At 42.7% G+C, this 24257-nt stretch overlaps 1 protein-coding gene and 1 pseudogene across 3 annotated transcripts in view; one reads left to right on the top strand and one right to left on the bottom strand.

Annotated features, from left to right (window-relative positions):
- PTP4A2 (protein tyrosine phosphatase type IVA, member 2) overlaps window positions 4671–24257 on the top strand; it is a 33314-nt gene continuing 13727 nt past the window's right edge. Inside the window, exons 1-2 of one of the 3 annotated variants that reach the window (XR_002344404.1) lie at window positions 4671–5228; window positions 10079–10158. The gene's annotated coding sequence lies outside the window, so the exon portion shown is untranslated. Of the gene's footprint in view, window positions 5229–10072; window positions 10159–24257 lie in introns of those variants that run through there. The other 2 variants (XM_021093389.1, XM_021093390.1) reach the window with 2 other exon arrangements.
- LOC100626635 lies at window positions 17946–23808 on the bottom strand (annotated as a pseudogene).

The raw sequence follows: 24257 nt of genomic DNA, 5'->3' as shown, positions 1-24257 counted from the left end.
CGGGAAACTTCCAGGCTCAGCTGAACTTTGTAGAGCCTGGATTGCTCAGGACCCCATTTGGTTTCAGGCTGGGGAATTTTGGTCGTTGCTTCCAAATGGGTCCTTTCCATAAGAGTAGTTCATAGGCCTGCCTGTGCGTATGTCAGTAGCTCCCACTTATTGGGCAAGCCCCTACTCTGAGGCAGAGTCTGGGCTGGGTCACTGTGTCTTTTCTAGCTAAAACTTTGCAGTGTAGATGCCTTATCTCCTGTTAGCTAGGCGAGAAATCAGAAAGCTCAGAAAGGTTAGGTAACTTGCCCAGGGTCACAAAGTGGCAGAGCTAGGAATAATCCCAGCTCTACTGGTTCTGGTAAATTTCCCCCCACACACTGCAGCTTCTTTTACTTAGGAAGACATTGAAAGGGAACACTTATTAGTGGGTAGAGAAGTTAAATGTATGGACTACCTCCCACAGTGCTAATTTAGTGATTTAATTTTTTTCTTTCCTTTTTCTTTTTATAGCAGCACCTGCAGCATAAAATTGCTGGGCTGGGGTAGATTTGGAGCTGCAGCTGCAGGCCTATGCCACAGGTGCTGCAACACTGGATTTGAGCCACATAACTCACTGAGCAAGGCCAGGGATTGAACCAGCATCTTCATGGATACTAGTAGGGTTCCTAACCCACTAAACCGCAACAGGAACGCCTGATTTGAGTTCTCACAACCCCCTGAGATAGATGTGAGCACCATGGCCATTACACATGAGGCAACTTTAGAAGTTGGGAATTTGAGGGGCAGAGCTGGAATTCCTATACAGTCATAGTACAAAACCAGAGTTTTGTTTTTGTTTTTCTTTTTAGGGCTGCACCTGCAGCATGTGGAAGTTCCCAGGCTGGGGGCTGAATTGGAGCTACAGCTGCAGGCCTACACCACAGCCACAGCAACTCAGGATCTGAACTGTGTCTGTGACCTACACCACAGCTCACCGCCACACCGTATCCTTAACCCACTGAGTGAAGCCAGGGACGGAACCCATGACCTCAGGGATACTAGTCAGGTTCCTTACTGCCAAGCCACGATGGGAACTCCCTAAACCACAGTTAATGTCTGTGTAGTACTTGACAGTTTACAAAGCCCTTTCAAAATCTTTGTTTCAGAGCTATTCCATTGCACAGATGAGGATAGAGGTTCATTCTTGAGGTTAGGCCACTTGTCCAAGGACACAAAGATAATTGTGAGGGCCGGAGACTGCAGTCTTGAAATAAACCCTATAAAGCCAGTGGTAGCAAGACTCATTCCACTGATTCATTCCACAGTGCCAAGCACCATTCTAATCATTGTTTTTTTCTTTTTTTTTCAGATTTTAATTTTTTCTATTATAGTTGATTTATAGTGTTCTGTCAATTTCTACTGTACAGCAAAGTGACCCAGTCATATTATATGTATATACTTTTTCTCACATTATCCTCCATCATATTCCAACTCAAGTGACTAGATAGAGTTCCTTGTGCTATACAGCAGGATCTCATCGTTTATCCACTCCAAATGCAACAGTTTGCATCTATTAACCCCAAACTCCCAGTCCATCCCACTTCCTCCCCCTCCCTCGTGGAAACCACAAGTCTGTTCTCTAAGTCCATGAGTTTCTTTTCTGTGGAAAGGTTCATTTGTGCCATATATTAGATTTCAGATGTAAGTGATATCATATGGTATTTGTCTTTCTCTTTCTGACTTCACTTAGTATGAGGGTCTCTCGTTCCATCCATATTGCTGCAAATGGCATTCTTTTGTTCTTTTTATGGCTGAGTAGTATTCCATTTTGTATATATACCACATCTTAGTCTATTCATCTGTCGATGCACATTTGGTCCATCACTTTTCAGTCCATCACATGTGTTGGACATTGTGAATAGTGCTGCAATGAACATACGGGTGCATGTGTCTTTCAAGGGAAGTTTTGTCTAGATATATGCCCAAGAGTGGGATTGCTGGGTCATATGGTAGTGCTATATTTAGTTTTCCGAGGTACCTCCATACTGTTTTCCATAGTGGTTGTACTAATCATTGTTATAATAGCTAACATTTATTGAACACTTACTATGTGTCCAGTATGGTGCTCCCTGAGTTATACATATGCCTGTAATGCTCAAAACTATGTCATGAGGTAAGTACTGTTTCCTTTTCCATTTTATAGATGGAGAAATTGAGATTAGATGAAGTAACTTCCCAAAGTTACACAGCAACAAGATGGCAATGCAAAATGCCTGATGAAACAGTCTAGGGTCCCAGAGTGGGAGCCAGACCCCTAGGTTGTGTCCTCACTACTGTTTAAAACCACTTCCCTAAGAGTCTAGGTTGCTTTGCCACACCACTGTTATGTCTTTCTCTAACCCTGTGTGTGGCAGGCCCACCCAGCTCCTGCTATCAGGAAACTAATGCTCCACAAAATCAGTCAAGAATACCACCAGTTTTGCCTCACAGGGGTGCTGGGGAGGATTAATAAGCTAATGGCACTTGGAATGCTTCGGCAAAGGCAGTGGATAAACTCCGGGTACTTGTTATGTGTAAAACCCACTGCCAAGGGTGGTTCACGCTGTAATAAGGGGCCTGCAGCTCAGTTCCTGATCTGTTTGAGGTGGGGAGCCACATCCTTGGGAAACCATTTGGATGAGGTCATTCATGTCAGGGGTTAGAGCATTTCCCTGCTGTCCTGGGAGTATGAGGGGGTTGTTGGTGCCATGATCTCAGATCTTTTGCTCCCAGAGGTGGGTGTTCCCAACATCTCAGAAGGGATTCCGGCCTAATCTAAGGTACACAGTCATTGACTGAAGTTAGAAACTAACTTCATGCTTATTCAGGCTTCAGAGGCAAACATCGGGGCTGAATCCTGCTTCTGTCTCTTCATCTCTCTGAGCCCCCAATCTCTTTTAAAATGAGGATAATAACATCTTCTTCACGGGTTATTTTGAAGCATAACTTGATAATATATTTAAAGACACCTTGCCCAGGACTTAGGCTGGAGAACAGATGCTTAATAAATGGTATCTGTTATCATAGCCGTTATTGCTATCTTTATGTTGTTATTATATTATTTACTGACATTTTAGGACTGGGCTGAGAGATAGATGCAGGGAAGATTCATTCATTGCTCAACCATCTACTACAATGCCCTGGCAGTCAGTCTGAGTAGGGGAGAACATGAAAACAGGCATTTACAACACACATGATACATGCTATGATAGGGGAATTGCATAAGGTGTTTTGAGACTTTAGCGGAAGAATCAACAACTGGGGAACTCAGCAAAAGTTTTGTAGAACAGATAGTTCCTGTTTCAAGCCTATGCTTCTAGGAAGTGGAAAACGTTGCCTGCTGAAGGCAGAGAGAATGTGAGAGCAGCAGCTGAGCCTGTGCTCCTCACCCAAAGGGCCTTGATTCTGATCTGCAGCCCTTCTTGCTTCAAGGACTCTCAACTCCCACGCAGCCCTGCCAGCCAGGCTGCCCTGGAACACCTCCTCCTGGGCCACCTGCTGGTGGTGAGCATCCTGGGTTTTGTGCTGTGGCTGAGTCATAAGACCCTTTTTTTTTTACTACTAAGCTCTTATGGAAGCCTTCTGGTCAGGAGAAAAAGCCCCAGGTCTACCTTGTGGGGAGGGATAGTGATGACTACTGACCATTGCTTCTCCCCATAGGGCCAAGTGAAGATGTGTGTGGTGGTGAGGGGGCTGGGAGACAGGCAGCCCAAGGGGCAGGAGTCCCCTTCTAGATAGGTGCCAGGTCTGAACAGGTGAGGCTTCCCAGAGTGGAGTGGGAAGGACAGAGCCCCCTGCCCCCTACCCCCAACTCTCATGGGTAAGCCTCCCCTCTTCCTCTGAAGCCAGCCTCCAGTATCTCTTTCTGGCTGCCATCGGGCAGTAGCCCGGACCAGTCTTCCAACTCACCGGTGACCACATTTTCCAAACCAAAATTCAGAACACAGACTGAGAAAGAACTTCCAGCCACCTTCTAAATGCAAGAGAGAATACTGAGATCCCTAGAATAATCCCTGTTAAAGAGGACATTTGGTTGGTAACCTTGAAATTCAAGCGTCTCCTCTTCATCAGACATTTTTCATATATTTTATCACTGATATGTGAAAAGAGTCTCATGAGGTAGCTGGTAACTATTTCCATGTAACAGCTTAAAGTATGTCGAGAGAGGAAACAACTTGCCCAAGAAGCTACATCCCGAAGTTTGAATCTTGATCTGCTACTGAGGGTTCCTAGGTGTGTGTGCGCGCGCGCGCGCGCGCGCGCGCGGCGCAAGCGGGGCGTTGGGGGGGGGTGAGCGGAGAACTATCCTTCGCAATTGCAGACACACACGCCATTTATCTGGGGCCTCGGGAAAGGGCAGCCAAGAACTGAGCTGCCCCAGTTCTCACTTCTGGGTTGGAAATCCCCGCGCAAAGGGCTCGGTCTTTCTCGGTTGCCGCCCGGTCCCATCAGGACCTGGCTCCGGGCCTCACAGCCTGGGCTGCAGAGCAAAAGCCCTTCGACCTTGAGGGTCACCACGCGGTCTCCGGCCTTTGCCCAGTCCAGGTGCGGAACGGCGGGCCGCAGCATAGGCGACCGACTCCTCAGGCCAGGTTCTGCCCCCCCACCCCTCCCCGGTCACATGGACGCGCCTTCCGCAGCCAGGAGTGCCGGGCGGAACGAACCACGAGGAAAAGATGGGGGAGGCGCCGAGGGCAGTGGGTCAGCGCCCCGCGGGGCAGGTGGGCGGGTTCTATCGCCTCAAGCCGGCCCGCCAGCCAGTCAGCGGGCGCGAGGGGCGGGCCGGCGGGCGCGCGCGCCGCGCCCCGCAGCGCCCCCTGAGGGGCGGCGGCGGGAGCTGGTTCCGGCTGCGCGCGCAGCGGTGGTGGCGGCGGCGCGATCGGCCGGGCTGTAACCGTCGTCAGTCCGGTAGCGGCTGGAGCGGCAGCGGCGGCCGGACACGGCGCGAGGCTACGCCACAGGGCAGCAGCGGCAGTGGGGACAGCGGCGGTAGCCGGAGACGCAGAGGCGGCCGCAGCAGCAGCAGCAAGACGGACTCGTGGACACGCGCCGCCGCCGCCGCCGCCGGGCCGGGCCGGGTGTCGCGCGCCGAGGCTGGGGGGGAGTCGTCGCCGCCACCGCTACCGCCGCCGCCGCCGCCGCCGAGGTGACTGAGGAGAGAGGCGCCTCCTCGCTCCCGCCGCCGCCGGACTTCAATGCCCAGTCCCCAGCTCGCCAGCGTGAGTGCGCTGCCCCCGGGCGGCCCCCGCGCCGGCTCCCGGGGCCTCAGGGCAGGGGAGGGCGGGAGGCGCCGCAGCCATTAGTGCAGGCCCGAGACACGTCCCCGGAAGGAGGGCAGGGCCGGGCCCGGGGGCGGGGGGAGCGCGACCGGGAAGCGTGGAGAGCGAGGGTGGGTGAGGAAGGGGGAGGATCGCGCGTGTGGGAGGGGAAGGGTCGAGTGCTGTGTGCAAGAATGGTGACTTGTGGGTTGGGGGGAATGTGCGTGCGTGAGGGCGAGTGTGAATTGGGGACGGGGCTGCGCGTGCAGGCGGGGAGAGGGAGCGTGGCGAGGAGAAAGTGTGACGGGGGAGTTGGGAGCAGTCTGCGTGTGTAGTGGAGAGTAGGGGGGAGTGTGAGTCGGGGGCGGTAAGGGGGACGGTGTCAGGATGGTGGGGGAGAGAGCGTCTATGGGTGGGTGTAGGGGAGAATGAGTGTGTGTGGGAGAGTGGGGAAAATGGGGAGAGTAAGTCGGGGAGGGAGTTGCGCGCATGGGGTACGCATGGGGTGGGGGGGAGAACGCGAGAGCAGTGTGAGAGAGAGGTTGGGGAGAAGGAGATGGCAGATGAGGGAGCGTGGAAGGGTGTGCCTGCGATTGTCCAGTGTGTCAGCAGGCATCCTGGAGGCTCTCCTGGATCGTTTTCCAGGGCCCTAGTGAACCAGGGTGTCCTGGATTAGGGAGTTATTTCCAGGAGCATATTGTCCCTGGGTCCTTGGGTTCACGTTATGAGGAAAGCGTACAAGAGTCTGTCCCAGTAGCACTGTCATCTTCTGGCTCCGTGCTTTTTGTTGTTGTTATCCCCCTCTCCCTCGTTTCATGATAGGGACATAAGTTTTCCTATTTGTCAGACATCTATCTGATTGGCATCCCATCCTTATCTGGGGTTCTGAGAGCTAACTAAAACTTGTATATTGTCCAGGATTCTAGGCTCTTGCCTTTAGAGTTTGTAAAGTACTGCTAGTTTTTTCAGGTGAAAGATATTTTATTGTTTGGGTAAATTAAAGCAATGCTTTTTAGGTTTTAGCTCTTTCCTAACCTTCTGGAGAGAAGCTTTTTAAGAAATAATGATAATGATGATAATAATAATGATGTAACATGTTGATGAGATGAACCATGGGCTAGTTTATTATTTTCTGGAATTTGTCGAGAAACATGTAAAGTTTCTAGAAGTTCTAGCATCACTGTAGGCATTCAGCAAATGCTTGTCTGTTTGGAGTCACCAAACTGTAGCTACTGCTGGGTAGTTCCTTGCTGCCATTCTCTGTGTTACAGAGTAGTTTCAGACAGGAAGTGAGTTATGCCTTGTTGAATGTCCAAAAGGAAATTAAGGCTTTAGAATGACACAGTATTAAGGCTTCATCATCACTTGCCAGCATACCATTGTGTTGGTCAGATGGTTAGAAGTTGCTTTCTGGTTATTTGGTGTTCATTTTAAGTTGTTTCAGGAGTTCCCGTCGTGGCGCAGTGGTTAACGAATCCGACTAGGAACCATGAGGCTGCGGGTTCGATCCCTGCCCTTGCTCAGTGGGTCAAGGTTCCGGCGTTGCCGTGAGCTGTGGTGTAGGTCACAGACGCGGCTCGGATCCTGCGTTGCTGTGGCTCTGGCGTAGGCTGGCAGCTACAGCTCCGATTCGACCTCTAGCCCGGGAACCTCCATATGCCGCAGGAGCGGCCCAAGAAATGGCAAAAAGACAAAAAAAAAAAAAAAAAAAAAAAAATAAAAGTTGTTTCATATTGGATAGTGAATGGGCTAATCGTGGTAGACTTTTCCTAGGTTCTTGTGTTGTAGAAGAGGAGTACATTGATACGGGTTTTGTAGTATAGTGATAGGAAGTCTCTTAGTAGTTGGGCGTCTTTTCCATATAAGCAAAGAGTAGTATGGTCCTTTTGTTAGTAGGCCTGATAGAATTACAAGCAAAAGCACTGATGTGTAATTAGAGGTCAGAAATTTTATTTTTCTTACATTGTCTTTTTTCTTGATCACTAGTATGCTCTCCCCTTTCAGAAATAGTAAATAGTATTGTTAGTATTCAGTGGGGGACTCAGTTAACTAATTAGTATTAAGTGCCTACTATGTACCAGGTACTTTTTATACTCTCATTCAGTTCTCATAGCTACTATTAAAAGGTGGTAGGTGTCCTCATTTGCATTCATTTGGCACATATTGAGTGGTTTCTATTTGCCAGGCATTAGGGATACAGTGATGAGCCCTCATTGACTAACAGTGATGAGATGAAGATATATAGAGACTCACAGAGGTTAAGTAACTTGTCCCAGGTTACAAGGTAATAAGAATGTGAGTTGGATTAAAAACCCAGGTCAGTCTGACTCCAAAGTCCTTACTTTTGCACTACATCATTAACTACTCTCGCAATAGGTTGTCTCACTTTGAGGTTTCTCATCCACAGAGCAACCCAGCAGCTTGTACAGATGAGAGAGGTTGAAGTTAATGTGGAAGACTGAATGGCTGGGGGCAAGGAGATCATTTAGGAGATGCCGACTTGAGGCTCTGTGGGGCCTAAGTTAGGCTAGGCTTTTATGTGGGTGGAGACTCTGCCTTGAAACTCTCTTGGGGCCTCGGGGTGTGTGCTTTGAGACAGAGTTTTTATGAGGCACCTGGGATGTGTCTGGGAGAGGAAAGTCTGATTAAAGAAACCCAGCAGCCTTTTATGTTTTTTTTTGGGGGGGGGGGAGAGAAGAAGAGTATATTTATTGGGGCTAAGAGTCAACCAGAAGTTGTCAGTTCTTTGTGAAAGTTTTTCTCATCAGCCTTGTGGAATATTTACTTCAGGAGATTGTGGTCAAATGAGAAAATATATATGAAAGCACTTTTTAAATTATAAATTGAAATACAGATTCAAAGTATTATCACTAAGACTTTTCTTCTAAGGCAATAGTTTGTTATATTTAGTAGCTGGAAAAAGTTACTAGCATTTTAGACCACCTATACCAATGAAAAACTATTTAGAACTGCTGAACTGGGTATATTCTGACTCAGAACAGCAAAAGTCAAACCACTCCCTCTGTGAGTCAGGCAAGTAATATTCAATTTGAACAAACCAAATTTATAGGCAGAAACCATTTACAACATCATTGAATTTTGGTGGCACTAGGGAAGAGTAAATGTTTGAATGCTTGTGCATATAACTTTCTTAAAAAGTTTGACAGTCCCATATTTATATTTTACTTGAAAAGACATTTGTGTGAACAAGGAAAAACAGATTTATTTTTCTTAAGATATAACTTTTTATTCACTTTGTTTTTAAAGATAGCATTTCTATATGAGGAAGTTATGGTTTTGAGACATAAAGTTGAAATTTAATGGAGATTTATTTTACAGGGTTTGACTGTACTGTTCCTTTTTTGTTGGAATATGGGATTGGTAACCAGTGATGCCTCTAGAAAAAGCATTTACAAATAAGATGCAGGGGAGAAGTATATACATTTTTAGCTGTTGCTCTTGGAAGAGTGAAACTTAAGTTAGAGTGAAGCCTAAGTTAGGTTGATTTCTTAAAGTGCTATCCTGTCAGGTGTACTACTTACTGAAGTTAGGGATCTTTAAACATTTCCAGCAGTTGGAAATCAGGATCTGTAGTTTCAACATGAAAGACCTAGTTATGTTTATTGAATTGGTAGTGGTAAAGATTTGAGGTCTTGGAATTCTTATAAAGTCCAACTTTATGCTTTAGGTTTCAACATTACCTTAAGAATCTTCTTTGTGCTAAATCATGAATCATCTCATTTAAAATTCATAATAATCCTGTGAATGATTAATTGGCATTCTTTTAATTTTACAGATAAGAAAATTGGTTTAGAGATCAATTATTGAATCATAATTAAAGAATATCAGTAAATAGATGGCAGTGGGTTTAAAAAAAATTTCCCCTCGGGGTTTAAATCTCTGGCTAACCTTTTTTTCCCCCAGTTAACTCTAGTCATTTTATGGAGAGGTATGTAGGAAATAGTAGATGTTAAGGAAGTTAGCCTTTTCTTTGCTTGAAATTTAGTTTTTAGGTTTTTTTTTTTTGTTTGTTTTTGTTTTTTTGTCTTTTTAGGGCTGTACCTGAGGCATGTGGAGTTTCCCAGGCTAGGGATCAAATTGGAGCTGTAGCTGCTGGCCTACACCACAGCCACAGCCATGTCAGATCTGAGCCCACATCTGAGACCTATACCACAGCTCATAGCAATGCTGGATCCTTAACCCACTGAGCGAGGCCAGGGATCGAACCTGTGTCTTTGTGGACGCTAGTCAGATTATTCCCCCTGAGCCAGACAGGAACTCCAGTTTTTAGCTTTCTTTTAAAAAGGATACTTAAGTTACTTCCATACTTTTTTTTTTTTTTTTTTTCTCTTTTTAGGATGTTGCTACTTTGAGATTTTTCTCAAGATACTAGTTGGTTATATAGAAACAGATGATTATTCTCTAAGTTTATAAAGCAAGAGTCCTTGATGTTACATTTCTGATAATTTTGTACCTTGGGTTTGTTAAATGAACATGGATGCTGCCAATTAAAGTTACTTCAGGAAATAGAGATTTGAGTCTATTAATGTGGAATATTAGAAGAATCTTTTCTCCATTTTCAACTTCAGAACTAGTATATGTATAGGGTTATCCTTCGTTTATTCTGGTTATTCTTCATTTAATTGCTTGAAACACATTACCTAGCTCTTTTGACCTCCTGGACACTCTCTTGAGATGTGAAGTCTTAAGAGGGTTGCTTGGTGTAGAGTTCAAGTGGATATTGTATGTGCATCTTTTGCTGCTTGAAGCTGTAGAGGTCTAAGCTAAACCAGAAACTGTCACTACTCCAGCACCTCCATGAAAGAAGTTGCACAGCACTGCAGGCTCTCTCTACTTTCTATAGTTACCCTGTGGAGTTACTAGGACGCAGGTGAGAAAATAACCTTTCTCCTGTGAGTGTTAATTAAGGTGGTTTCCCCTGCACTTGTTGTTTAATCAGTATAGATTTACAGCGCGTAAACTCTGCCAGAAAAATGGCTATGAGGGGCTGACAGATTATACCAACACTTTTTATTTCTGTGACTTGAATACAAATGTTTTTTGTTTGCCTGCACTGATTTCTTACTCGTAGGTTCTTTTTTTTCTTTTTTTGTCTTTTCTATGGTCGCTCCTGCAGCATATGGAGATTCCCAAGCTAGGGGTCTAATCGGAGCTGTAGCCACCGGCCTACAGCAACTCAGAATCTGACCTGTGTCTGCAACCTACACCACAGCTCACGGCAACGCCGGATCCTTAACCCACTGAGCAAGGCAAGGGATCGAACCCGCAACCTCATGGTTCCTAGTCGAATTTGTTAACCACTGAGCCACGACAGGAACTGCACACGTAGGTTCTGTAACACAGCATCCACTCCATTTTAAGTGGCCTAGAAACTAAATTTCATCATTTGAATATAAATTTACATTGTATAACATTCTTTTTTAAACTGTAAAAAATTTAAAGATTAAGCTTTTCTGTGACCCTTTCTTTGCTAGTTGAGCCTGTTTTGAAAAAATGTTTTGACCATTAGAACTGTCTTTACCTTTTAGAGAATCTGTTTATTTAATTCCTTAGTATTTTTGGGTTGAAATTTCATTCTTCTCAGAAAATGTTAATTCTTTTGGCATAAAATGAACATATGATATATTTGTTTTAGCAGATCAGATAAATGACTTTATATTTTTATTTCTACAGTGGTCAAAAATGTTGGCTCTTAACTAATGTATTGTTTGACAAGAATTCAAATTCATAATCAAGTCTGCTTTCTTCTGGTTGTCTTTTAGTTTTGAGATTTGAGCATAACTTCTTTGTACTCTTTTACTTTAAACATTCACCAGGTTGTACGACCACAGTCTTTGTAGATTGGTTTTATATACATATGTTGATACTTAACTGTTTTTAGTAGCAGAACAAATTGATGTTTCCCTCTTTCCATTATCAGTGACAAGCCTATCATGAGGGAACAGAGTGGTTAGTTCAGAAGGATATGAGTCATCAGTAGGATTTGTCAGCAAATTGAGAAGGATACATGGAAAAACAATAGATTCTAGTGACATTATTCTTCATTCCACACGTGTGGTAACGTTTTAAGTTTCCTTTTGGTGATTGGTTTAAATTATTCAGATAATTTAGATCTTTCTAGATGAAGAGCACATCAAATTTAAGTCATAGTACAATTCTGAATTGTTTTTTTAGTAAGATGAGATATTCTTTTGGAGGTCATCAACAAGTAGAATTTAGTTAAATTTGTATCTGTTTTCTAGGAAAAAGAATTCAACTATCAGGTAGGTTTTAGAAGCTGGGAGACTATTTTTGTGAACCGTGCTGATAATTAGTGGCACTGCTTAGTAGATCAGAAGATGCCCACCAACATGGCAATATTTGTTTTCTCTCAACAAGCAGAGTTTTTCCCTTACTACCACTCAACTTTTTATTTTATTTATTTATTTTTCAGCTATGCCTGTGGCATGTGGAAGTTCAGGGGTCGAACCTGAACCACAGCAGTGACCCATGTTGCTTCAAGTGACAACTTTGGACTTAAACCACTGTGCCACAAGAAGACTCCTACTCTGTTTTTTAAATTCCTGAGAGCTTTTATTGCATTTAAATTGGTCTGGAATTCTCAACGTAGTTAAGGACTCCTCGGAATTATCTAACTAAGGACTTAGTTCCTTTCTCAAGTCATGCTGCCATTGCCTGTCACTGTTTCTACCAGTCTTATAAAAGTTTTACCTTTCTTCAGAAGTCTTAATTAATCCTTCTCTTTTATTCATGCTTATTTTGTCTTCAAAGTTTGTAGCATTAATAATGAAATTTTAATGCTCATCAAATATTTTTCACCAACATTGATTCTTCCAGAATCTTGATCCTGAATGGTAATTGTATGCAGTGCACAAAGAATTCCATGAATGCTTGTTCTAAGATGAGATGTGCTGCATTTTAGTATCTTTTAGAGCTATATTGTTCCTCATCTTGGTAAACATTTGGAGGAAGAGTGCACGAAAAATGAAATTTTGCATTCTTTTTTTTTTTTTTTTTTTTTGGCCCCCAATGGCCGAGGCATATTCAATCCCTAGGCCAGGGATTGAATCTGAGCTGCAGCCATGGCAGTGGCAGATCCTATAATGCACTGTGCTGTGCCGGGGATCGCACCTGCACCTTCACAGCAACCTGAGCCACTGCAGTAGGATTCTTAACCCACTGTGCCACAGGAGTAACTCCCTAAATTTTGCATTCTTTGAGAAGAGAAAAAAGGTGGATCCATGTTGAAGTAAGCTAGTGAGCTAAGAATAATAACTCCTTGGACAAGTTCCCATCGTGGCACAGTGGTTAACGAATCTGACTAGCATTCATGAGGACGCAGGTTCGATCCCTGGCCTTGCTCAGTGGATTAAGGATCCTGAGTTGCTGTGGCTTTGGCTGGCAGTTGCAGCTCCGATTCAATCCCTGGCCTAGGGAGATTCCCCTAGCCTGGGAACCTCCATATGCCGCAGGTGTGGCCCTAAAAAAAAAGAAAAAAAAAGAATAATAACTCCTTGACATGACATTATAAAACTATTTTACCATTTTAACTTCACATTCATATGTGAAAAAGCTGCTTTCACTGTATGATTTCTAAAGATTTTTTAATGTATTTCATAAAAATAAACATCAAGTCATTATTGGGCAGACAGTATATTTTAAAAGGCCACCAGCAGCTCCAAATTGAATAATTTGGGTTTTTCTCTGTTTATCTTGTCCTGTACTCATGCACAGAGAGAGACGGTTGTGAAGTATAATGCGACTTATAAGAAGCAACTTTAGGAGAGAAAGTGAAGTGTAATTTACTTAGGAGAAACTTGGACCAAAGTGCCCTAACAGCAGAAAAATTTCTGGGGCTCAAACAAAAGATTTATGCTGACAAGATGTAATTTGCAATGTTTTTATTCTGTATTCTGTACATAGAGAGCTTCTTTCCTCCCTTTTGGTGGTGGGTACTAGAACAGAACCTTTAAATGTGCTCAATACATTACACAAAATGGGGAAATGAAAGAGTTAAGCTGACCCATAAACTGCTAAGCTATGAAACATATATTTTAAATAATGCTAACAATAGCCTGGAAGTTTTTGCTTTGCATGCTGCTCCTGTGCTGTAGGTTATTTTGAAAGGTGATTCAAATAACCTTTTCCCAAGTATCTATTTTGCAACCTCAGGGAACTTGCAGCTGTTACGGTTATTCTAACTGTCCTGATATAGCTCAGAAAACATTTCAGAGTGGTGTTGACAGGGTGAATTCAGGTGTCCTTTTTGGTTTTTACTACTGAATTTGCTTTATTATAATTGAAGTTCAGAATCTCCAATGTGTTTCTTTGTTAATGAAATAATTGATTCAGTGGTTCTTGGGTTAATGTATGTATAGTGATGTTGGAAACTAAATTAAAATGATTAAGACTTAATAAGTTCTCCAGGAAAATTATTTAGCCTTTTGAGATTAAAGAAAAAAGGATGGAAGGAAAACAAAAAAATAACAAGATTTCATTATATGAGAATGCAGCCGAATTTGAGATAGTTCTCTGTTGTGTAAAGGAGGTTACCAGAGTTATTTAGGAAAAGAATGTGCTTCAACTTTATAATAAAGAGGCATGGGAGTCTTGAGATGTATACAAACTGAAGTCTTTAAACATAAAGCTCATGGAGAGGATAGCCATGATACCTTTGCCTGGAAATGAAAGTATGAATGAATAGAATCAATTTAATAGAGCTATTTAACTTGTGAGATTAATGTCCAATATTAGAATTATGTTTAGAATTAAAAAATTTTTTTGGTAAATTATTTTTTCAAATAATTTTTCTTAGAAAAAGCAAAAATTGGTCATAGTGCTGTTATCTCCACTTCAGTTTTACTTATGAAAGAAAAAATAACATATTTGGAAAAAGAGATTCAGCTGGAGAATTGCTAATCTTTAGGGGAGCAATGGAGTACAAATCGGAAAGTATATATTTTCAAGTGAGAATATTTAATGCAATTTTTGTCTTACAGTTATTTGTAGAGGTAGAAGTTACTAGAAAAGGTCAACTACTTCTAATCACCAGGGAACATATAAATTTGAAAACCACTCCCTTTTCATTTGAGTGGGAACTGAACCCACAGGACTTCAGAAAATAACTGTCACTGTTCTCAGAAGCAGGTGTGATTGTTGGTTACTTGCTTTCCTTTCCTTTTTGAGTGGTAGGCTATGTATGTCCTGCTGGTTCTGAAATGTTAAGATACTTTCCCACCATCAAGGTCATAATTTCTTTTTATAGAACCTGATTATTGATCTGTGTACTGGAACTTGATTTTCAAGTTCCCTCATTAAATGAGGAAGTAGAAAAGTGGGAATAACCAAGGGAGTAACTATGAAACTTTTTTTTTTTTTTTTTTAGCAGTAATGAGCATTTTGCTATTTTCAGTTTGTTTACAGATATTTTGGATCTTAGTTTTCCCAGAATTTAATGGTACCTCTTATCAGTTCCCCAGGACTATAGTCAGTAGGAGAGAACTAACATTAATTTGGGAAGCTAGATGTATTCACTTTTAGTTTGATAAATGCATCAGTAGACAGATGAACAAAGATAAGTACTTTGGAGGAGTAGAACTCTTGTTTCTGCAGGGCTCTGATGAGTTGGGAGTAGGTTATGAAAGAAGAGTAAAAATTTCAGTTTGAGGCCAGTTAGCCAGAAGATGAATTTCTTAAAAAAAACTGAAGTTTAGTTGGTACAATATATTAATTTTAAGTGTGTAACAAATTAGAGTTTGAATACATTATGAAATGATCACCTATATGAATCTAGTAACCATCTGTCACCATAAAAAGTTATTATAGTATTATTGACTATATTCCTTATGCTGTATATTACATCCTCATGACATTTTATTACTGGAAGTTTGTACCTCTTAATTCCCTTTACCTATTTTGAACAGTCTCCCACCCAAAGATGAGTATTTAATTAGCATAGTCGAGTTGTCTTTAGTTTACAAGTTTTAGGATACTTTTTAATTTCAAATGGCCAAAATGGGAGTTCCCGTTGTGGCACAGTGGAAGCGAATCGGACTTGGAACGATGAGGCTGCGGGTTTGATCCCTGGCCTTGCTCAGTGGGTTAAGGATCCAGCGTTGCTGTGAGCTGTGCTGTAGGCCTGCAGCTGTAGCTCAGGTTCGACCCCTAGCCTGGGAACCTCCACATGCCATGGGTGCGGCCCCAAAAAAGACAAAACAAAAACACAAATGGTCAAAATGTAGTAGTTGTAGTAGTTCTTTACAGAGGAATTCCCTAACTTTTCTTCCTTGATGGTTATGAAGATTTTATGGTCCCTGCCCTTGCTCAGTGGGTTAACGATCCGGCGTTGCCGTGAGCTGTGGTGTAGGTTGTAGACGCGGCTCGGATCCCGAGTTGCTGTGACTCTGGCGTAGGCTGGTGGCTACGGCTCTGATTGGACCCCTAGACTGGGAATCTCCATATGCCGCGGGAGCGGCCCAAGAAATAGCAAAAAGCCAAAAAAAAAAAAAAAAAAAAAAAAAAAAAAGATTTCATGTTCTCTTGTCTGAATAGTCCGTGCATATTAGATTCAGCTTCTATGAGTTCTTAACAGTTACTCAGGAACTTAACTCTTTTTTTCCACAGACCCCATATCCAGTCTGTGGACAAATCTTTTTGTTCTACCTCAAAGTATATCTTGAAACTGCTACTACTTTGGCCCAAGCTACCGTTATCTCTCCTGGATTATAATCAGGTTCCTACCAAATCTCCCTTCTTCCACCTTTACTGTTCATATGATCTGCCTCCATGTAATGTATAGAGTGATCCTTTTAAGCATAAATTGTTACTCTTGTTTGGAACCTCTTATTTCTCTCGGAATGATAGACATACACTTCTTTTGGCCTCTAAGTCTCTCTTTTTATTTCTGTGGCTATATTCATTCTCTTGACTTCCTTGCTCCAATAGCACTGGCCCCCTTGCTGTTCCTAGAACACTCCAAGCATGGCCTCACCTGATAACCTTTACAAGAGCTAATCCCTCTACTTAGAATGCTCCCTCAAATATCTCTTTGGCTCAGAACTCCAGGTCTAGGATAAAATGTCACTTTTTTCATTGAGGCATTTTCTGATAGCCTTTTTTAAGAGTGGAATCCCTTCTCCCTTTTGGCACTACACATTCCCTCGCTTTGAATTTTCTCCATAGTAGTGGCATATTTTATTGGTCTTTTTCTATTAATATATAAGGTCCATCCTGACATGAATTTTCCTTGTTGTTTACTGTTCTTTCTGCACCTATAAAAATATATACTTATTATGTGTCCGATATATATTTGTCTTTATAAGTTCTTCACTAGCCAAATAGGGAAAATGTCTAACCCTTCATGAGAATGAATTCTTTACTGTTGACAGATTATTTGTACTTATTTTGAGGGAAGTGCAGACATCTTCAGTGACGTGAAATGAATTAAAAAATTGTTGCAAGATTTTAGTCTTACATACCATATTATGCTTTCATGTTGTCTGCTTGTGGAAACCAAGCTGACTCAAATTTGCATGACTTCCTGTAGAGTTAATGGTAAGAAAAATAAATGTATGCTTGTTCTTCAGACTTTTGCTTTTAGATTTATTTTCCTTATTTCTTTCCTTCCTTCTTTCCTTCTTTTTTTTTTTTTTTTTTTTTTTTGGCTTTTTGCTATTTCTTTGGGCCGCTCCCGTGGCATATGGAGGTTCCCAGGCTAGGGGTCAAATCGGAGCTGTCGCCATTGGCCTACGCCAGAACACAGCAACGCAGGATCCGAGCCGTGTCTGCAACCTACACCACAGCTCACGGCAACGCCGGATTGTTAACCCACTGAGCAAGGGCAGGGACCGAACCCGCAACCTCATGGTTCCTAGTCGGATTCGTTAACCACTGCGCCACGACGGGAACTCCAAGAAGAAAGGCTTTTCCTTCTTTCTTTCTTTTGTCCGCCACACGCAAAGCGTATGGAAGTTCCCAGGCTAGGGGTCAAATCAGAGCTGTAGCTGCCGGCCTACACCACATTAACAGCAGCACAGGATGTCAGCCAATCTGCAACCTACACCATAGCTCATGGCAAAGCCGGATCCTAAACCCACTGAGTGAGGTCAGGGATCGAACCTACAATGTCATAGCTCCTAGTTGGATTCGTTTCTGCTGCACCATGGTGGGAACTTCTAGATTTTCTTTTCTTTCCTTTTTTTTTGGTATGCAGTGGCTTGATGTGGGATCTCAGTTCTCAGACCAGCGATTGAATCTTAACTACTAGACTACCAAAGAACTCCCTAGATTTTAATTTCTAAGATCTAGAGTTTTTCATTGTGTATTTATTTTTTATTTAAAAATTTTATTATACTTGATTTACAGTGTTCTGTCAATTTCTGCTGTACAGCCAAGTAACCCGGTTATACATATATACACATTCTTTATTTCACATTATCCTCCATCATGTTCCATTACAAGTGATCAGATATAGTTCCAGAATCTCATTGCTCATCCATTCCAAATGCATTAGTTTGCATCTACTAACCCCAAAGTCCCAGTTCCTCCCCCTCATTCTTGGCATCTTGGCAACCACAAGTCGGCTCTCCATGTCTATGAGTGTGGGTTTTTTTTTCCTCACGTAAGAATCATGTTTACTGGGGCTGGGGGGGAGTGAGCTCAGTGGGAACGGGGGGTGTGTGGGTGGAGGGGGGCCAGGTAGCCCCCACCCACTGGCACAGTGGCTCCTGTGGTCATGCTGCTCCGTCACTCAGCAGGAAGAAGATGGTGTCCATCACGTTCTCCAAACCTGCCCCCAGTGGGATCTGGTCCAGCATGGTCTTGGCCTTCTGGGGGTTGTTGCTGCAGTGTGCCTGGCCCACGGGTGTCATCACCACTGTGGGGTTCACTGCTTTCACACAGATCTTGTGCGGCCCAAGCTCCAGAGCCATCACCTTGGTCAGCATGTCCAAGGCACCCTTGGTGGGACAGTAGATGCTATGATCAGTCAGTGCACACTGGGACGACTGGCTGGAGACATTCACAGTGGACCCCAGAGCTCCCTGAGCTATCAAGCCTTGGGCCACGACCTGGGACACCTGGATGACAGCCTGAAGGTTCACTTCAGAAGACCTTTGCCCTCCCCAGTAATGAGTACCCAGCGCCCCGTGAGCCCCATCTCTGTGAGGTCCGGCTCCACTCTGGGCGCTATGTAGGCTGAACTCAAGTTTGTTCCTTTTCTGTATACATAGGTTCATTTGTGCCATATATTAGATTCCAGATATAAGTGGTATCATATGGTATTTGTCTTTTTTTTTTTTTTTTTTCTTTTTTAGGGCTGCATCAGTGGCATATGGAAGTTCTCAGGCTAGGGGTCGAATTGGAGCTACGGCTGCTGGCCTATGCCACAGCCACAACAATGCCGGATCCCTGACCCAGTGAGTGAGGCCAGGGATCAAACTTGCATCCTCATGGGTACTAGTGGGGATTCATTTCCACTGCTCCACAGTGGGAACTCTTAAGGATTGTTTCTAATGAATATCAAAAGTCACCAGAGTGATGTTTTTGTTTGCCCCCACATTTCCCTCCCCATCCCCCCAGAGTTACCCAAATGCTAGTAGGATATGAGTGGATTGACAGGATTTTTTAAAAGATGCTGAATGAGTTAGTTTAGATTATATTAAATGGGGCTGATTTTTTTTTGTCTTTTTGCCTTTCCTAGGGCCGCACCCGCAGCATATGGAGGTTCCCAAGCTAGGGGTCAAATAAGAGCTGTAGCCTTTGGCCTACACCAGAGCCTACACACAGGCTCCTAGCCGCGTCTGCAACCTACACCACAGCTCACAGCAATGCCAGATCCTTAACCCACTGAGCAAGGGCAGGGATCGAACTCGCAACCTCATGGTTCCTAGTCTGATTCGTTAACCACTGTGCCACGACGGGAACTCCTAAATGGGGCTGATTTTATAAAGTTCCCTCATTCCCTTGAGTTTTCTTTTTTTTTTTTTTTTTTTTTTTTTTTTTTTTGTCTTTTTGCTATTTCTTGGGCCGCTCCCGCGGCATACGGAGGTTCCCAGGCTAGGGGTCTAGTCAGAGCCATAGCCACAGGCCTACACCAGAGCCACAGCAACGCGGGATCCGAGCCACGTCTGCAACCTACACCACAGCTCACGGCAACACCGGATCGTTAACCCACTGAGCAAGGGCAGGGACCGAACTCGCAACCTCATGGTTCCCAGTCGGATTCGTTAACCACTGCGCCACGACGGGAACTCCGAGTTTTCTACATTTATATTTGAACTTAGAATTACAGTTGCCAAAGCAGGTTTGGACTTTTACTCAGTAATTAAATATCTTTAACAAAGCTGTCCATCTGGAATTGTGTAGGTACAGCCTTACCTGGGACAGAGGGACTAGCTCTTTTGAGGCACTTGGTAATCCAGTGGTTATAGCACTGTTAAGGACATAGTTAAATTGTAAATCATTGTAGAGTTCCTTATCACCCTAGAATTAGAAGTAAAACGTGAAGGTAATATATGTATGTGGGAAAAAAATTGAACCTGTTCAGAAGTTATATATTGTAAATAATGCTCCTGGCCTCCAGTTCCAGTTCCTTCCACCCCCAGGCAATCACTGTTACCTTTTTTCTTGTTACTTTCCAAATAATCCAGGGGAATGAAAACATGTACAGTACTCATAAGTATTTTCATGTATATTGTTCAGACTGTCATGTACCTTGCTCTTTTCACTTATCAGTGTCTCTTAGCCATCTTCCCGTATCTGTTTTATTTTTTAACCTCTGAATAGTTATCTGTTTGAACATTGTGCCATGATTAAGTGATGGATATCGTGTTATTTCATGCATTTTGCCTTTTAATTCTCATCTAGGTAGATGTTAGCAGTACAGTATTGATACTGGACAGAGACTTAACATATCCCTTGTCAGAGTTATATGTAGCCTCTGTTGTTTTACTAATTTAGTCTTACTGGCAGTACAGTATCTTAGTGTGGTAGGCCTCTGCTTGCTTGCTCTTCTTCCAGCTTCCTCTTTCTTCATTCTACTTTTCTCCTTTCCTCCTCCTTAATTTAAAAGGACTTTTTCTGTGCCAGACCACCCTCTCTAATTTTTTAGTGAAGTTATATTCTTTTGTTAAAAATGGAAATGTCCCAAATTTAGTATTTTAAAAGTTAGGTTCTGTAAAAGATAAAGGGTGAAGATGGATGTGTATTTGAATTATTTCATTTTTTAAGTAGTAGAACAGAGTTAATACAGAGAAAACTTTTTTTTTTTTTTTTTTTTGTCTTTTGTCTTTGTCTTTGTTGTTGTTGTTATTGTTGCTATTTCTTGGGCCGCTCCCGCGGCATATGGAGGTTCCCAGGCTAGGGGTTGAATCGGAGCTGTAGCCACCGGCCTACGCCAGAGGCACAGCAACGCGGGATCCGAGCCGAGTCTGCAACCTACACCACAGCTCACGGCAACGCCAGATCGTTAACCCACTGAGCAAGGGCAGGGATCGAACCCTCAACCTCATGGTTCCTAGTCGGATTCGTTAACCACTGCGCCACGACGGGAACGCCTCCAGAAAACTTTTAGAAGAAAGTTTTCCTCTAGGTATACAGGCGCTGAGTTTATGCTAAAATGTAGGGCTCTGTTACTTTTCCAGCTGTGGTAAATTGTTCTTTTTTTTTTTTTTTTTTTTTCCCTTATAGATTTTTTGCTTTGGATTTTTTTTTTTTTTTTTTTTTTTTTTTGTCTTTTTGCCATTTCTTGGGCTGCTCCCGCGGCATATGGAGGTTCCCAGGCTAGGGGTCGAATTGGAGCTGTAGGCCCTGGCCTACGCCAGAGCCACAGCAACGCGGGATCCGAGCTGAGCCACGTCTGTGACCTACACCACCGCTCACGGCAACGCCAGATCGTTAACCCACTGAGCAAGGGCAGGGACCGAACCCGCAACCTCATGGTTCCTAGCCATATTCATTAACGACTGCGCCACGACGGGAACTCCTTGCTTTGCATTCTTATGGGTGTCACAGAAATTCACATTAGTTTATCTGAATTGACAGATGCAAGAACATTTAACTGTTAATGCGTCGTTGAATTTTTTGGAGGGGGGGAAGGAACAAAGCTTATTATCATGGACCTGTTAACACTGATAGAACATACTGTTTCATTTGGCAGAAATTCCTTTCTGGGAATCTTAGTTTGGTATTAAGAATTGAAAATCTAATAATGACTTATCCTTATCCCTGGAAGTGCTCCTTCCAAAATGAGCTTGGAGAAATAAGATGGGATAAAGGTTGTTCTGTTTGCTGAGCAGACAAACACTGATGACGACGAGGTAGAAAACTTAATGCTAGAGCTGTAACCTTTTAAGCCTGGCTATTAGGACAATGCTGGTCTTTCAGTGCCTCTCTCAGCTGACACATATTACTGAGATAACATCATTAAACCAAAGGGATTCAAACAGGTTAGAATTTCGTTGTGTTTTGCACTGCATGCAAACCATTGTGCTTTGAGTAGTTACTTTAATAATCTTTTCTCCCCTTATTATAAGGTCATAGAGTTGCAAGTGAACATCCAAGCAAATATTTGAGAAAAGTTACACTTTCACGAAAAAAATTATGACTTGAAAAATATGTGGGTACCTCCATTAGTCAAAATTGAAGGAAAAATAAATAAGGAGTTAGGAGACCTGGTTTCTTCTCCTGGATCTGCTACTAATTCACATCGTGGTCTTAGTTAAGTCATATTAACCTCTCTATCTCAAACATCACTGTTTTTTTTCTTTCTTTTTTTTTTAAGGTCAGTGTACTTGATTTCTTAAGTTTCTGCTAATCTTAAAATTCCTTGACTGAGAGTTCCTGTCATGGCGCAGCAGAAATGAATCCGACTAGAAACCGTGAGGTTGTAGGTTAGATCCATGGCCTCACTCAGTGGATTAAGGATCCGGTGTTGCCATGAGCTGTGGTGTAGGTCACAGGCATGGCTCAGATCCTGTGTTGCTGTGGCTGAGGTGTAGGCCAGCAGCTGCAGCTCCGATTGGACCCCTAGCATGGGAACCTCCATATGCCACGGGTGTGGCCCTAGAAAGCAAAAAAAAAAAAAAAAAAACTCCTTGACTGAACAAGAAGAACGCTATAAAATGTGTACTCTGAAGTGGCTGTGTTTTTAGGGCTGTAGTTAGAATTATGAGTTAGGAAGAATGATGGTATGTATTTTTATTTTTCTTACTTGGAATGTAGAGGTTTTGTATGTTTACTGAAATGAATAATTCATTCTGCTGAGGTTTTAAAGGTCTTATAATGCCCTTTTGAATTTCTTGTCTATCATACTTTAGGATTATTTCAGTTTTTTTTTTTTTTTTTTTTTTTTTTTTTGGTCTTTTTGCTTTTTCTGGGGCCACTTCCACGGCATGTGGAGGTTCCCAGGCTAGGGGTCTAATCAGAGCTGTAGCCACTGGCCTACGCCAGAGCCACAGCAACTAGGGATCCAAGCCGAGTCTGTGACCTACACCACAGCTCACGGCAATGCCAGATCCTTAACCCACCGACCAAGGCCAGGGATTGAACCCTCAACCTCATGGTTCCTAGACAGATTCGTTAACCACTGCCACGATGGGAATTCCCTATTTCAGTTTTACACTTGTGTCTGTGGTAATATAGTCAAAAGTATCTAATTTATAAAATAAAATGCCATAAGAATCTCATAAAAAGAAGACTTGAAGAGAGATGATTAGGCTTGAAAGTTTGAGGCTTAGATTTGTCTTTATCTGTTTCAGTTTTTTTTTTTTTTTTTGTCTTTTTAGGGCCATACCCACAGCATATGGAGGTTCCTAGGCTAGGGGTCCAATCAGAGCTGTAGCTGCTGGCCTACACCACAGCCACAGCAATGCCAGATCCGAACCACATCTGTGACCTACACCACAGCTCATGGCAACTCTGGATCCCTGACCCACTGATCGAGGCCAGGAATGGAACCCGCATCCTCATGGATACTAGTTGGGTTTGTTAACTGCTGAGCCACGATGGGAACTCCTATCTGTTTCAGTTTTTTTTTCTTGCAAGTGCTTCTGTAGTTACTGTCTTTCATCAATTTGGTCACAGTCATCTTTTTTAGAGTTCTTAAATGAGCATTTATTGATGGCTTAGTTCAAAGAGGCAGGTAAAAGAAGTGAGACCTTGTTCCTGTTTTCAGAGGAATATATGATTATGTTGACACTGCCTGAGCCAGCTATACAGGCCTAAAATAATATTAAAATTTCTGCCACTTCAGTTTCTTGCCTTGTTTTTGGTAGGGATTAATATTTGGACAGGAGGATGCTGTGTGTATCATTGACCTTTAAATGCTTTTGGACTCTTTGAGGTAGTGATGTGAGAAATGGTAAGAAGGTAAACCTGACGAGAAATGAGAGAATGGGAATCATACATTAATTGAGTCAGCTGGCATTTTGGTACCTTGGAAAAAATGCAGGACTAACAGAAGACTTGGGTTTGAATTTGGGCTCAACTAACTTACTTACCTTAGATAAATCACTTTTCTCATTCCTCATAGGTAGTAAAAACTGCTCAGAATTGTGAGGAAAAAAGACAACTTTTTGAAAGTACTTTATGAACTGATGTAATAATTGGGGCCAATGCATATATTTTGAATAGAAAGAATTAAATCCTCAAAGGAGAATTTTGGTAAATGATCTTTCAGCCATTTACAGATGGGTATGATTTTATGCAAAGTACTTAACCATCAAAATAGAAAAATAAGATCACTGTGAACTTTATGAAAAAGAGTCCATGGGGAAAGCCTTCTCGAAGTATTTTTTAATCATTTAAAAATGACTTAAAATGGGAGTTCCCTTGTGGCACAGTGGTTGTTAAGGATTCCATGTTGTCACTATGGCAGCTCAGGTCGATATTGTGGCGCAGGTTCAATACCTGACTCAAGAACTTCCATATACTGCAAGTGCGGCCAAAAAAAAAAAAAAAAAAGATATAAAA

This window comes from Sus scrofa, chromosome 6, assembly GCF_000003025.6.
Source record: "Sus scrofa isolate TJ Tabasco breed Duroc chromosome 6, Sscrofa11.1, whole genome shotgun sequence".
In the NCBI taxonomy this organism is placed as follows: Eukaryota; Metazoa; Chordata; class Mammalia; order Artiodactyla; family Suidae; genus Sus; species Sus scrofa.
Note: the sequence above shows the minus strand (reverse complement) of the source record. Positions and strands in the feature narration are given on the sequence as shown.